This window comes from Mobula birostris, chromosome 5, assembly GCF_030028105.1.
Source record: "Mobula birostris isolate sMobBir1 chromosome 5, sMobBir1.hap1, whole genome shotgun sequence".
Taxonomy (NCBI): domain Eukaryota; kingdom Metazoa; phylum Chordata; class Chondrichthyes; order Myliobatiformes; family Myliobatidae; genus Mobula; species Mobula birostris.
The window spans coordinates 189,339,814-189,355,242 of NC_092374.1; the positions used below are offsets into that span (position 1 = coordinate 189,339,814).

The 15,429-nt window shown below is 49.3% G+C and overlaps 3 non-coding genes and 1 pseudogene across 3 annotated transcripts; all 4 read right to left on the reverse strand.

The window, feature by feature from the left end:
• Nucleotides 1–440: 440 nt before the first annotated feature.
• Nucleotides 441–604, reverse strand: LOC140198497 (U1 spliceosomal RNA). The gene has a single exon (XR_011886165.1). It is a non-coding gene; the product is annotated as a U1 spliceosomal RNA (small nuclear RNA).
• Nucleotides 605–3,420: 2,816 nt separating this feature from the next.
• LOC140198508 (U1 spliceosomal RNA) lies at nt 3,421–3,584 on the reverse strand. Its single transcript, XR_011886176.1, has one exon. It is a non-coding gene; the product is annotated as a U1 spliceosomal RNA (small nuclear RNA).
• A 5,182-nt stretch (nt 3,585–8,766) lies between these two features.
• LOC140198509 (U1 spliceosomal RNA) lies at nt 8,767–8,930 on the reverse strand. The gene has a single exon (XR_011886177.1). It is a non-coding gene; the product is annotated as a U1 spliceosomal RNA (small nuclear RNA).
• A 5,195-nt stretch (nt 8,931–14,125) lies between these two features.
• On the reverse strand, nt 14,126–14,263 carry LOC140198518 (U1 spliceosomal RNA; annotated as a pseudogene).
• Nucleotides 14,264–15,429: the final 1,166 nt, after the last annotated feature.

Here is a 15,429-nt window from a genome sequence, read left to right on the forward strand (position 1 = left end):
TCCCCTTCCTGCCTTCTCCTATCATTTCGGATCTCCCTCTCCCCTTGCCCCTCCCCATCCTACTTTCAAATATCTTACTAGTTAGTCCTGACGAAGGATCTCGGCCCGAAACGTCGCCTGTACCTCTTCCTATAGATGCTGCCTGGCCTGCTGCGTTCACCAGTATTTTGAGTGTGTTGCCTGAATTTCCAGCATCTGCAGATTTCCTAGTGTTTACATAATGTTAGTTTTAACTTTAAAGTGACAGAAGAAGGTGAGTCAAAGCAAAATTGCTCTGAGTAGCAGAGAAGCTCATTGCAGAATAGATTGAGAAGTCAGAAGGAGAGAGGACAATTGGAGAAAGAAAACGATTCAGTAAAAAGCACCAGCAGAATTGGCTCTAGAATTGCTGAGTTAACTTAAGCCTAAACGAAGCTGATTTCTATTGTTCAAGACATTACCAGGGGAGAGCGCGAACGCAGTCCCCCACTACCACAAATTATGCAGTCGAGTATCCCGCATTTGGGGATATCGCAGGCGTCAGCACACCCGAAGTGCAATGGGATAGCCTCGTCCTGGAACCTCGGCCTTCCTGATCACCGATGGTTCCCTGCCAGGTAAGTATGTTTGATCAGTGCTCCACGTGACTATCCAATCTTAAACGTTACTCTTTAAATTAAAGGCGACGCTACGTTTTGGAGATCCATTTTCGATAAGTTTGCATTATCTTTTCAATAAGACAAAAATGTAGGTTCATTCTCACTTTCTGTTCTTCTTGAGCAGCTACTGTATTTTTTGAGCGATAATTTTCTGGAAATATTCATTTGCATATTTGCCATACATGGAAGAAGCGCCACTATTCGGGGTATGTTGCTATTCTGAAATTGACCACGAGGTGTCACTGCAGATGCAAAAAGGAGACGGCGGCTGAAGGCTCAAAAATTCATGTTTAGTCATAGTCATAGTCATACTTTATTGATCCCGGGGGAAATTGTTTTTCGTTACAGTTGCACCATAAATAATAAATAGTAATAGAACCATAAATAGTTAAATAGTAATATGTAAATTATGCCATTAAATTATGAAATAAATCCAGGACCAGCCAATTGGTGGGCTTGCTAAATGAGATTGTATAGATAGGAATTGCAGACTGTATAGAGATAAAGATTAAAGATGAGATTTATTTATCACAGGTACATGGGCACCTACAGTGAAATGCGTCGTTCTGTTAAATCACACCACAGAGGATTTTTCTGAAGGCAGCCGGCAAATGTCGCTGCGTTCCGTTTCTAGAAGAGCATGTCCACAACATCCCAACCCTAACCCGTGCGTCATTGCGACGTGCGAAGGAACCGGAACGCGCGGAGGAAATCTACGAGGTCTCAAGGAGAACATACAAACTCCTTACAGACAGCAGAGGGAATTAAAACGAGATCTCACAGAAGGGGCTGCAAAGCTTTGTGCTAACCGTTAAAGCTGAGCCATTTAGCAGCTCAGGAGATCACACGGAAACGTTTAAAATTCTTACAGAGTTCAACAAGCTGGGTAAGGAGGACATTTTCCCTGTCGGAGAAGTCTAGAACCAAGGGTCACGGTCTCAGATCAATGGAGAGACTAATCCTCTCCATCACCGTTGGACTCATTTATTCTCAGCTTCTTGTAACGTCTACTGGTGACATTTGTCCCTCCAAACATAGGCATGGCCACAGCAGAGTTCTTTCCCGATTAATTCACACACCAGGGAAGAATCCAGTTCGAATCCCAGTGGAAACGCACAGGATCCCCACTGCTGTCCAGCACCCTCCCTGTTGTCACTCAGTCCAACCTCCTGGTCCACTCTTAACCCCTACCATTCCCACTCTGCTTTTTTTTCCATCTCGTCACTGGCTGCTCCCGTTCCTTCAGAGGAACTTCCTCCTCGATTGTCTTCAAACCTTGGGTTCCCACAAGGATTTAACAGCCTCCTCTCCAGCTGCATGATCCCGAGCAGGTGTCTGTAACACTCGCACTGGGTGGGCAAGACAGCCTTCAGGACCCACACTGCCAAACGCAGAGGCTGCCGTTGATTCTCCCTTATCCGCTGTCCCCGATCACTCTTACATTGCTTTACCATGGCGCTATGCTCAGATTCGTCATCGTCGTTGTAGTCACTACCCTCATCCACGAGGGCAGGGCGGAAGTTCGTGCAACAGCACTTTTCCAGAACCGTGCAACTGAGAGTGGCAGCTGCTACTGTGGAACTGCGCCCACAGAATCACTGGCGATAAAGTGAAATGAAGAGTTTTCAGGGAAACTGTCAGGTGTCGTGTGTAGTAAGGGAAGTGTGCGACTATGCAGTAACACGGAGAGAAACGAGGAGCCGGAAGGAAGGAGAAGAACTGGAGAAAGAAAGTAACACAGCAAAAGTAGACAGCAGGAATTCTGCAGATGCTGGACATTCAAGCAGCAAAAGTTGCTGGTGAACGCAGCAGGTCAGGCAGCATCTCTAGCAAGAGGTACAGTCGACGTTTCAGGCCGAGACCCTTCGTCAGGACTAACTGAAGGAAGAGCTAGTAAGAGATTTCAAAGTGGGAGGGGGAGGGGAGATCCAAAATGATAGGAGAAGACAGGAGGGGGAGGGATGGAGCCAAGAGCTGGACAGGTGATTGGCAAAGGGGATATGAGAGGATCATGGGACAGGAGGTCCCGGGAGAAAGACAAGGTGGGGGGGGGGGAACCCAGAGGATTGGCAAGGGGTATAGTCAGAGGGACAGAGGGAGAAAAAGGAGCGTGAGAGAAAGAATGTGTGTATAAAAATAAATAACGGATGGGGTACCGGGGGGGGGGGGGCATTAGCGGAGGTTAGAGAAGCCGATGTTCATGCCATCAGGTTGGAGGCTACCCAGTCGGAATATTAGGTGTTGTTCCTCCAACCTGAGTGTGGCTTCATCTTGACAGCAGCCCGAGCGTTGGGAATCGCATGAAAACCCAATCAGCGCTCCACCACTGCATCAGCGCGAATCCGTCTCCGCCCTCGTCCTGTGTTCCGATAAGAACATCCGGTATAGCCGCGCTCTAATAAGAACGCCTGGTCTCAGCCAAAAGGCCGAGAAGCGCCGGGATCGCCAAGTCCTGGAACCTTCCCCCTACAGAACACTGACGATTCCCTACCAGTTTAGGCCGTGGATAGACATGTCAGAATGGGAATGGGATGTGGAATTAAACTGTGTGGCCATTGGGAGATCCTGCTTTCTCTGGCGGACCGAGCGTAGGTGTTCAGCAAAACGGTCTCCCAGTCTGCATCGGGTCTCGCCAATATATAGAAGGCCACATCGGGAGCACCGGACGCAGTATATCACCCCAACCGTCTCGGTATTCAACATGATCAGTTCGCAGGTTCACAGACTATTGAGTCATTTGAAGCGGAACCACAGCTTTAATTCTATCTTTGATGACTTTTTTCAGGGGAGAGCGCGAACGCAGTCCCCCACTACCACAAATTATGCAGTCGAGTATCCCGCATTTGGGGATATCGCAGGCGTCAGCACACCCGATGTGCAATGGGATAGCCTCGTCCTGGAACCTCGGCCCTCCTGATCACCGATGGTTCCCTGCCAGGTAAGTATGTCTAATTAGACCTCCACGTGACAATCCAATCATAAACAATCCCCTTTCAGTTAAGGTGACACTCCAATTCGGGAGATCCATTTCCTGTAATTCTGCATTATCTTTTTAAGAAGAAAACGTAGACATTTATTCTTACTCTCCGTTCTTCTTCAGCAGCAACTGTAATTTCCTTGGGATGATTTGTAGGATGTGCTTATTTGTATATTTGCCATACATGGAATCGTTGTATGTTGCTATTCTGAAAGTGACCACAAGGTGTCAGTGAAGACGCAGAAAGTCTGGAAGGCTCATATAGCCACGTTTCGGGTATAACCCTTAAGATCAGAGGTAACAGTAGCTGATTGAATACAACTCAGGATTTACAATGACATAATTTATTTCAATATGGTGAATCTGACACTAAGTTACGCTTCGGCGTCTTTGAATGTTCAAGCACCTTTTCTGGGACAAAAAATGCGGAAGGATGATCTCAAATCTTCTGGAGACAATAGATCCCACTTGCACCCAAAATTGATATGACAACTCTTTGAGTGCATAAATGTCCCAACAGTCAATAGGTCAGCTATGCATGTGACCATGTTGGATGCGCTAGACTAAATGACAATATCAGTCTGGTCTGAAAGCATCCTTGAACTTGGTCAGAATGATGCTAAGCAATTCAACTCTAAACAATAGCTACTGGATTTGATCCAGAACAGTTAGCTGAAGTATTAGGTTTGTCTGAGACAGATGAAACTCTTGTTGGGTTTCAAGCCGGGTACAGGTATCAATTGTAACCGACGTTTCCTTGACATACTCTGCCATAGTCATCAGGGATGTTCCCCGAGCCTCTCTAGTCCGGTGCTATTTAAACCCTGGTCGTGCGTCCCTTCTGATTTGTGAGTCCTCATTCAGAGAAGTTTCCACTCTCCCCTCCAGCTTACAGTCGAATTTTGCAGACCAATGAATGTAACTCCCTCATTGATACCAAAACACAGCTTTGTTCATGTAACTTCACATATCTCCCGGTGAACCTGAGCGGTTTAAAGGGAGCAGAGAATTTCCAAGCTCTCTAGACCCTGGTGTTCCGGCTCCCAACCCAGACCCCAGCTGTTCGCTGCAGCGTGGTTCACATTTCAGTCTAATGAGTGATGCAGAAACTGGACTGTCGGGAGATCCGGACAATCCGATGCCAGGTTGGTGTTTTACTGGGGACCGTAAGACGTAGGAGTAAAATTAGGCTATTCGACCAATCGAGACTAACCCGACATTCGGTCATGACTGATTTATTATCCCTCTCAACCTCAATCCCCTGCCATCTCCCCGAGGTCCGTTGTTATGACTTCTGAGGTAATTATAACCGTGCCCAGTGCCCAGTGTCTCAGGAGACGCTCAGGGTGTTGGGCACAGGCCAGCTTTGTTTAGTGTGTTGGTGGTTGGGAGAATCCGACAGCAGACACCAGATCCCAGTCTGGAGGTCAGAACGGGGGGTCACCGTGCAGTCACCGGGCACAGATGCCAGCTTCAGGAAGAATGTCAATACCTCTGGGGCCTGCGGGGGCAGAGGACAGAGGGGAGGGTGTGCTGTGGGAGGCAGAGGGAGTCCTTTAGCGAGATTTGGTGCTGTAGTGTTGATGTATTGGTTTGTGTATGTGAGGAAGGGCGGCAGGAGGGTTGGGGTGGCGGGGGTTGGGGTTACTCGCACTAAAGGTGAATACTTGGAGCATTAATCGTGCTCGATTTTAATTTATGTGGGAAATCAACAACATCGTTCAAAAAAGCCATAGCTGTGTTTCCAAATCGAAGTGAAACAGTTTGGCTCAATCAGTGAGGCGAATGTGACGAGCAGGAAGCGTGAGTTTGTGTGTGTACGTGTGTGTGTGTGAACATACGAAAGTGTGACTGCGTGAGCGGGAGCAGAGTGCATGTACAGCCGGCAGCGTGCTGAAGTTCGGGAGCGGATGTAACTCACTGAATGATTGTGCGAGTGCAGTTTTACGTCTGAATGTGTGCGGTCGTCATTACGTACATTGATACTCACACTTATGCACATACTATAACATTAACAAAATATTACCCAGAAACGTATCCAGCTACTAACTAATATTACATGTGCAGACACTTATGTTGGTACAGATTCTCAAATACATATACATACATGCCATTCTCTCACTTCCAAACACACGTGCACCATTTAGTCACATGGTGTCACTATTCCACCCACTCCACACAAACACAAACACGATCACATACGTGTGCAGCTACACTGCCGCGTATACATGGTCTTTATTTAACCCTCAAGGCTCGTGACAGCCTTTAATAATAATAAATAATCGACTTGTTCAACCATAATTCTCTGTCCAACTGAGATACGGTCAAACGCGCCCTCTCCTTTACTAGCACACACTCACAGTCGTGCTCTTCCACGTGAATCCTTCACGTGCGCAGTTATGCTCGTATCGTAACCCATCACGGCTTCTGCACGGAGACCCCAGTCTTATTCACACCATTCTCCCCCTGGCTTGCCGGCCTTTCCCTGTCCCGTCTCTCACTCCCTTACTTCACCTCCCGCTTCCTCCTCTTGCCCTCTCCTTCCCCTTGTATCACCCTCCTTGCCCCCTCACCCTCCGCCCTTTGCTCCACCCCCTGCCGCTCCTCCGATGACCCTCCCTTTCTCCCCAACACAGTTCCGGCGCCTCTGACTCTGCACCCGGAGACGGCGAGCCCCTACCTCATCCTGTCCAAGGACCACACTATGGTGAAGACGCGGATCAAGCTGCGGCAAATGCCCGAGAGCGGCCGGAGGCTCACCTTGTGCGCGGCCGCGCTAACCACGGATGACTTCGCCTCCGGAACCCACTACTGGGGCGTGAATTTTTTGGCCGCCTGGATCGTCGGCGCTCCCAAAGAGACGGCGGTGCGCACGGAGGACGTGCGTTGACACCCGATAACGGCTTCTGGACGGTCAGGCTGTGGAACAACGGGGTGCATTGTCCCCGGGATGGGCTGGCATCGCCCACTTGTGCGCCGACACCAAGCCCAAGCGGATCGGATCTTCCTGGACTACGAAAGGGGGCAGCTCGCCTTCTACGACGCCGGCGACATGTCGCACCTCTGTACCTTCTTTGATCAGAGACGCTCTACCCTCTCGCCAGCCTAGAAACGGCGGAGACGGCGGTGCTCCGGCTTTTCTACCTGCGGCTGTGAGATTGGGGGAAAGGTGGTGAGCTGCCCTCCCGATGAATAATGATTCTCTAGACCGGGTAGGGGATGGGAGAGGGTTACTATCCCGCGGAATAACCTTTCTCTGGGTAGCATTTGCAAAACCAGTTGGCACAACAGGTTTAGGCGGGCGTGGGGGAGGTAGGTTCAGCCGGTACGGATTATGAATGGGACAGCGGATGTAAAGAAACTCCAGGGAGGAAAAGGGCCATTTGAGTGAATGACAAAAGGAGCATAGTGTGGAAAATACTGAAGTCAACCACATTGGCAACGACGTAGAGTATTTTTTAAATGGTGGCGACGTTGAAAGGGATCAGACTGGCTTGTCCAGAGAAACTGACAAGATTTTCAGAAGGGAAATCGTTTATCAGACGAGCTGGCAAGGAGATTGGAGTGTGGGATCACGGTGCCTAACTGGAATTACCCACAGTCTTGGAGATCTCATCTCCATAGGGAACTCAACGAACAGACCGGATTCAGAGATGGTGGGCTTGCTAAATGAGATTGTATAGACAGGAATTGCAGACTCTATAGAGATAAAGATTAAGGATGAGATTTATTTACCACAGGTACATGGGCACCTACAGTGAAATGCGTCGTTCTGTTAAATCACATCAGAGAGGATTGTTCTCAAGGCAGCCGGCAAATGTCGCTGCGTTCCGTTTCTAAAAGAGCATATCCAGAACATCCTAACCCTAACCCGTGCGTCATTGCGACGTGCGAAGAAACCGGAACACGCGGAGGAAACCTACGAGGTCACAAGGAGAACGTACAAACTCGTTACAGACAGCAGCGTGAATTGAAACGAGATCTCACAGAGGGGGCTGCAAAGCATTGTGCTAACCGTTAAAGCTGAGCCATTTAGCAGCTCAGGGGAACGAGAGGAGATGACATGGAAACATATAAAATCCTTACAGAGTTCAACAAGCTGGGTAAGGAGGACATTTTGCCTGTCTGAGAAATCTAGAACCAAGGGTCACGGTCTCAGATCAATGGAGAGACTCATTTATTCTCAGCTTCTTGTAATGTCTACTGGGGACATTTCTCCCTCCAAACGTAGGTATGGCCACAGCAGAGTTCTTTGCCGATTAATTCACACACCAGGGAAGAATCCAGCTCGAATCCCAGTGGAAACTCACAGGATCCCCACTGCTGTCCAGCACCCTCCCTGTTTTCACTCAGTCCAACCTCCTGGTCCCCTCTGAACCCCTCCCATTCCCACTCTGCTTTTTTTTCATCTCGTCACTGGCTGCTCCCGTTCCTTCAGAGGAACTTCCTCCTCGATTGTCTTGAAACCTTGGGTTCCCACAAGGATTTAACAGCTTCCTCTCCTGCTGCATGATCCCGAGCAGGTGTCTGTAACACTCGCACTGCGTGGGCAAGACAGCCTTCAGGACCTGCACTGCCAAACGCAGAGGCTGCCGTTCATTCTCCCTTACCCGCTGTCCCCGATCTATCTTACATTGCTTTACCATGGCGCTGTACTCAGATTCCTCATCGTCGTTGCAGTCGCTACCCTCATCCACTAGGGTAGGGAGGAAGTTCGTGCAACAGACTTTTCCAGAACCGTGCAACTGAGAGTGGCAGCTGCTACTGTGGAACTGCGCCCACAGAATCACTGGCGATAAAGAGCCCGTAGCTAAAGTGAAATGAATAGTTTTGAGGGAAACTATCAGGGTCTGGTGTAGTAAGGGAAGTCTGCGACTGAGCCGGAAGGAACGAGAAGAATTGTAAAAAAAAAGTAACAGAGCAAGCTGTGTAGATAGCAACACACATCAAAATTGCTGGTGAACGCTTTCTCGGAGACGGAGACCGCGAAAAAGAGCTGTGTAGATACATCTATTGATGCTTCCGGACACATCTTCAGTGATGTTCCTGGAAGCTGTGTTCAGTATTCAACATTATCAGCTCCCTGGACTGCAGAGTGCTGAGTTATTTGAAGAGGAAGCAGAACTTCAATTCTATTTTTCACGACATTACCAGGGGAGAGCGCGAACGCAGTCCCCCACTACCACAAATTATGCAGTCGAGTATCCCGCATTTGGGGATATCGCAGGCGTCAGCACACCCGATGTGCAATGGGATAGCCTCGTCCTGGAACCTCGGCCCTCCTGATCACCGATGGTTCCCTGCCAGGTAAGTATGTCTAATTAGACCTCCACGTGACAATCCAATCATAAACAATCCCCTTTCAGTTAAGGTGACACTCCAATTCGGGAGATCCATTTCCTGTAATTCTGCATTATCTTTTTAAGAAGAAAACGTAGACGTTTATTCTTACTCTCCGTTCTTCTTCAGCAGCAACTGTAATTTTCTTGGGATACTTTGTGGGATGTGCTTATTTGTATATTTGCCATACATGGAATCGTTGTATGTTGCTATTCTGAAAGTGACCACAAGGTGTCAGTGAAGACGCAGAAAGTCTGGAAGGCTCATATAGCCACGTTTCGGCTGTAACCCTTAAGATCAGAGGTAACAGTAGCTGATTGAATACAACTCAGGATTTACAATGACATAATTTATTTCAATATGGTGAATCTGACACTAAGTTACGCTTCGGCGTCTTTGAATGTTCAAGCACCTTTTCTGGGACAAAAAATGCGGAAGGATGATCTCAAATCTTCTGGAGACAATAGATCCCACTTGCACCCAAAATTGATATGACAACTCTTTGAGTGCATAAATATCCCAACAGTCAATAGGTCAGCTATGCATGTGACCATGTTGGATGCGCTAGACTAAATGACAATGTCAGTCTGGTCTGAAAGCATCCTTGAACTTGGTCAGAATGATGCTAAGCAATTCAACTCTAAACAATAGCCACTGGGTTTGATCCAGAACAGTTAGCTGAAGCATTAGGTTTGTCTGAGACAGATGAAACTCTTGTTGGGTTTCAAGCCGGGTACAGGTATCAATTGTAACCGACGTTTCCTTGACATACTCTGCCATAGTCATCAGGGATGTTCCCCGAGCCTCTCTAGTCCGGTGCTATTTAAACCCTGGTCGTGCGTCCCTTCTGATTTGTGAGTCCTCATTCAGAGAAGTTTCCATTCTCCCCTCTAGTTTACAGTCGAATTTTGCAGACCAATGAATGTAACTCCCTCATTGATACCAAAACACAGCTTTGTTCATGTAACTTCACATATCTCCCGTTGACCCTGAGCGGTTTAAAGGGAACAGGGAATTTCCAAGCTCTCTAGGCCCTGGTGTTCCCGCTCCCAACCCAGACCCCAGCTGTTCGCTGCAGCGTGGTTCACATTTCAGTCTAATGAGTGATGCAGAAACTGGACTGTCGGGAGATCCGGACAATCCGATGCCAGGTTGGTGTTTTACTGGGGACCGTAAGACGTAGGAGTAAAATTAGGCTATTCGACCAATCGAGACTAACCCGACATTCGGTCATGACTGATTTATTATCCCTCTCAACCTTAATCCCCTGCCATCTCCCCGAGGTCCGTTGTTATGACTTCTGAGGTAATTATAACCGTGCCCAGTGCCCAGTGTCTCAGGAGACGCTCAGGGTGTTGGGCACAGACCAGCTTTGTTTAGTGTGTTGGTGGTTGGGAGAATCCGACAGCAGACACCAGATCCCAGTCTGGAGGTCAGAACGGGGGGTCACCGTGCAGTCACCGGGCACAGATGCCAGCTTCAGGAAGAATGTCAATACCTCTGGGGCCTGCGGGGGCAGAGGACAGAGGGGAGGGTGTGCTGTGGGAGGCAGAGGGAGTCCTTTAGCGAGATTTGGTGCTGTAGTGTTGATGTATTGGTTTGTGTATGTGAGGAAGGGCGGCAGGAGGGTTGGGGTGGCGGGGGTTGGGGTTACTCGCACTAAAGGTGAATACTTGGAGCATTAATCGTGCTCGATTTTGATTTATGTGGGAAATCAACAACATCGTTCAAAAAGGTGAGATTGCGCGCCGTAGCTGTGTTTCCAAATCGAAGTGAAACAGTTTGGCTCAATCAGTGAGGCGAATGTGACGAGCAGGAAGCGTGAGTTTGTGTGTGTACGTGTGTGTGTGTGAACATACGAAAGTGTGACTGCGTGAGCGGGAGCAGAGTGCATGTACAGCCGGCAGCGTGCTGAAGTTCGGGAGCGGATGTAACTCACTGAATGATTGTGTGAGTGCAGTTTTACGTCTGAATGTGTGCGGTCGTCATTACGTACATTGATACTCACACTTATGCACATACTATAACATTAACAAAATATTACCCAGAAACGTATCCAGCTACTAACTAATATTACATGTGCAGACACTTATGTTGGTACAGATTCTCAAATACATATACATACATGCCATTCTCTCACGTCCAAACACACGTGCACCATTTAGTCACATGGTGTCACTATTCCACCCACTCCACACAAACACAAACACGATCACATACGTGTGCAGCTACACTGCCGCGTATACATGGTCTTTATTTAACCCTCAAGGCTCGTGACAGCCTTTAATAATAATAAATAATCGACTTGTTCAACCATATCCTCTGTCCAACTGAGATACATCAAACGCGCCCTCTCCTTTACTAGCACACACTCACAGTTGTGCTCTTCCACGTGAATCCTTCACGTGCGCAGTTATGCTCGTATCGTAACCCCATCACGGCTTCTGCACGGAGACCCCAGTCTTATTCACACCATTCTCCCCCTGGCTTGCCGGCCTTTCCCTGTCCCGTCTCTCACTCCCTTACTTCACCTCCCGCTTCCTCCTCTTGCCCTCTCCTTCCCCTTGTATCACCCTCCTTGCCCCCTCGCCCTCCGCCCTTTGCTCCACCCCCTGCCGCTCCTCCGTTGACCCTCCCTTTTTCCCCCACACAGTTCCGGCGCCTCTGACTCTGCACCCGGAGACGGCGAGCCCCTACCTCATCCTGTCCAAGGACCACACTATGGTGAAGACGCGGATCAAGCTGCAGCAAATGCCCGAGAGCGGCTGGAGGGTCACCTTGTGCGCGGCCGCGCTAACCACGGATGACTTCGCCTCTGGAACCCACTACTGGGGCGTGAATTTTTTGGCCGCCTGGATCGTCGGCGCTCCCAAAGAGACGGCGGTGCGCACGGAGGACGTGCGTTGACACCCGATAACGGCTTCTGGACGGTCAGGCTGTGGAACAACGGGGTGCATTGTCCCCGGGATGGGCTGGCATCGCCCACTTGTGCGCCGACACCAAGCCCAAGCGGATCGGATCTTCCTGGACTACGAAAGGGGGCAGCTCGCCTTCTACGACGCCGGCGACATGTCGCACCTCTGTACCTTCTTTGATCAGAGACGCTCTACCCTCTCGCCAGCCTAGAAACGGCGGAGACGGCGGTGCTCCGGCTTTTCCACCTGCGGCTGTGAGATTGGGGGAAAGGTGGTGAGCTGCCCTCCCGATGAATAATGATTCTCTAGACCGGGTAGGGGATGGGAGAGGGTTACTATCCCGCGGAATAACCTTTCTCTGGGATGCATTTGCAAAACCAGTTGGCACAACAGGTTTAGGCGGGCGTGGGGGAGATAGGTTCAGCCGGTACGGATTATGAATGGGACAGCGGATGTAAAGAAACTCCAGGGAGGAAAAGGGCCATTTGAGTGAGTGACAAAACGAGCATAGTGTGGAATATACAGAACTCAACCACATTTGCAACGACGTAGAATATTTTTTAAATGGTGGCGACATTGAAAGGGATCAGACTGGCTTGTCCAGAGAAACTGACAAGATTTTCAGAAGGGAAATCGTTTATCAGACGAGCTGGCAAGGAGATTGGAGTGTGGGATCACGGTGCCTAACTGGAATTACCCACAGTCTTGGAGATCTCATCTCCATAGGGAACTCAACGAACAGACCGGATCCAGGGATGGTGGGCTTGCTAAATGAGATTGTATAGACAGGAATTGCAGACTCTATAGAGATAAAGATTAAGGATGAGATTTATTTATCACTGGTACATGGGCACCTACAGTGAAATGCGTCGTTCTGTTAATTCACATCAGAGAGGATTGTTCTCAAGGCAGCCGGCAAATGTCGCTGCGTTCCGTTTCTAAAAGAGCATGTCCAGAACATCCTAACCCTAACCCGTGCGTCATTGCGACGTGCGAAGAAACCGGAACACGCGGAGAGAAACCTACGAGGTCACAAGGAGAACTTACAAACTCGTTACAGACAGCAGCGTGAATTGAAACGAGATCTCACAGAGGGGGCTGCAAAGCATTGTGCTAACCGTTAAAGCTGAGCCATTTAGCAGCTCAGGGGAACGAGAGGAGATGACATGGAAACATATAAAATCCTTACAGAGTACAACAAGCTGGGTAAGGAGGACATTTTGCCTGTCTGAGAAATCTAGAACCAAGGGTCACGGTCTCAGATCAATGGAGAGACTCATTTATTCTCAGCTTCTTGTAATGTCTACTGGGGACATTTCTCCCTCCAAACGTAGGTATGGCCACAGCAGAGTTCTTTGCCGATTAATTCACACACCAGGGAAGAATCCAGCTCGAATCCCAATGGAAATTCACAGGATCACCACTGCTGTCCAGCACCCTCCCTGTTTTCACTCAGTCCAACCTCCTGGTCCCCTCTTAACCCCTCCCATTCCCACTCTGCTTTTTTTTCATCTCGTCACTGGCTGCTCCCGTTCCTTCAGAGGAACTTCCTCCTCGATTGTCTTGAAACCTTGGGTTCCCACAAGGATTTAACAGCTTCCTCTCCTGCTGCATGATCCCGAGCAGGTGTCTGTAACACTCGCACTGCGTGGGCAAGACAGTCTTCTGGACCCACACTGCCAAACGCAGAGGCTGCCGTTCATTCTCCCCTACCCGCTGTCCTCGATCACTCTTACATTGCTTTATCATGGCGCTGTACTCAGATTCCTCATCGTCGTTGCAGTCGCTACCCTCATCCACTAGGGTAGGGAGGAAGTTCGTGCAACAGACTTTTCCAGAACCGTGCAACTGAGAGTGGCAGCTGCTACTGTGGAACTGCGCCCATAGAATCACTGGCGATAAAGAGCCCGTAGCTAAAGTGAAATGAATAGTTTTGAGGGAAACTATCAGGGTCTGGTGTAGTAAGGGAAGTCTGCGACTGAGCCGGAAGGAACGAAAAGAATTGCAAAAAAAAAAGTAACAGAGCAAGCTGTGTAGATAGCAACACACATCAAAATTGCTGGTGAACGCTTTCTCGGAGACGGAGACCGCGAAAAAGAGCTGTGTAGATACATCTATTGATGCTTCCGGACACATCTTCAGTGATGTTCCTGGAAGCTGTGTTCAGTATTCAACATTATCAGCTCCCAGGACTGCAGAGTGCTGAGTTACTTGAAGTGGAAGCAGAACTTCAATTCTATTTTTCACGACATTACCAGGGGAGAGCGCGAACGCAGTCCCCCACTACCACAAATTATGCAGTCGAGTATCCCGCATTTGGGGATATCGCAGGCGTCAGCACACCCGATGTGCAATGGGATAGCCTCGTCCTGGAACCTCGGCCTTGTTTTTTTCCCCCAAAAATACTTTATTCAGAAATATTACAAAATAAAAATAATTACATACAAGAAAGGAAAACCATTCGTTGACTGTGAGTCCTTATTCAATACAGTTATTAACAATAAAATTTTTGCGTTGACTCTCTGTTCATTTACAAATGAAAGATGTTTACAGTAAATCATGCGTTTACTCTCAACCCTTGGTCAAGAGTTAAGACTTATTAGCAACTAAAATTTTCAACAATAAAGGCAGGCAATGGCTCTAATACTTTCCCAAATTAACAATTGCACCCACTCCTTGGGCACCATGTTGATTATCTGTCCACACCGTTGGTGAGGGTCGGTCTCCTCCCCACCCAACCTCTCCCCCTCCTACGGGTGATGAACGTTAAACTGTGGTCCTTCCCCACCGGGCCTTCGCGGTGGCCGCACCAAGTTTGAGTGCATCCCTCAGAACGTACTCACGGAATCCTCGGTAACGCAGCTGCTGCGCATGAATCTTAGTACTGTCCCTTCCATTCTCTTCCACACCTTCTTTGCGAACCCACAGTGTGCAAAGAGGTGAGCCACCGACTCCACCCCATTACAGTCCTCCCTTGGGCAACGGGGTGTGGAGGAACCGTTCCGGGCGTACAGGAGGGATCTGACTGGGAGGGCCTCTCTCACCGCCAGCCAGGCTAGGTCTTTGTGCCTGTTGGTGAGATCTGGCGATGAGACATTTTGCCAGATGAACTGGACGGTCTGCTCAGGGAACCACGCCACTGTGTCCATCACGTCCTTCTCCTGCAGTGCCTGCAGGACACTACGTGCCGACCACTGCCTGATGGCCCTGTGGTCAAATGCGTTGGTCTTGAAGAATTTTTCTACGAAGGACAGGTAAGGGGGCAACGACCAGCTGACGGGGGCGTTGCGCGGGAGTGGGGCCAGACCCATCCTTCGTAGCCAGGGCGACAGGTAGAACCTGGGCACATAGTAGTACTTTGTGCCCACGTATCTGGGATCCACGCACAACCTGATGCAGCCACACACGAAGCTGGCCATCAGGGTGAGGGCGACATTGGGGACGTTCTTGCCCCCATTGTCCAGGGACTTGTGCATGGCGGTCCGTCTCACCCGCTCCATCTTGGATCCCCAGACGAATCTGAAGACAGCCCGGGTGATTTCCGAGCTGTAGGAGCGGG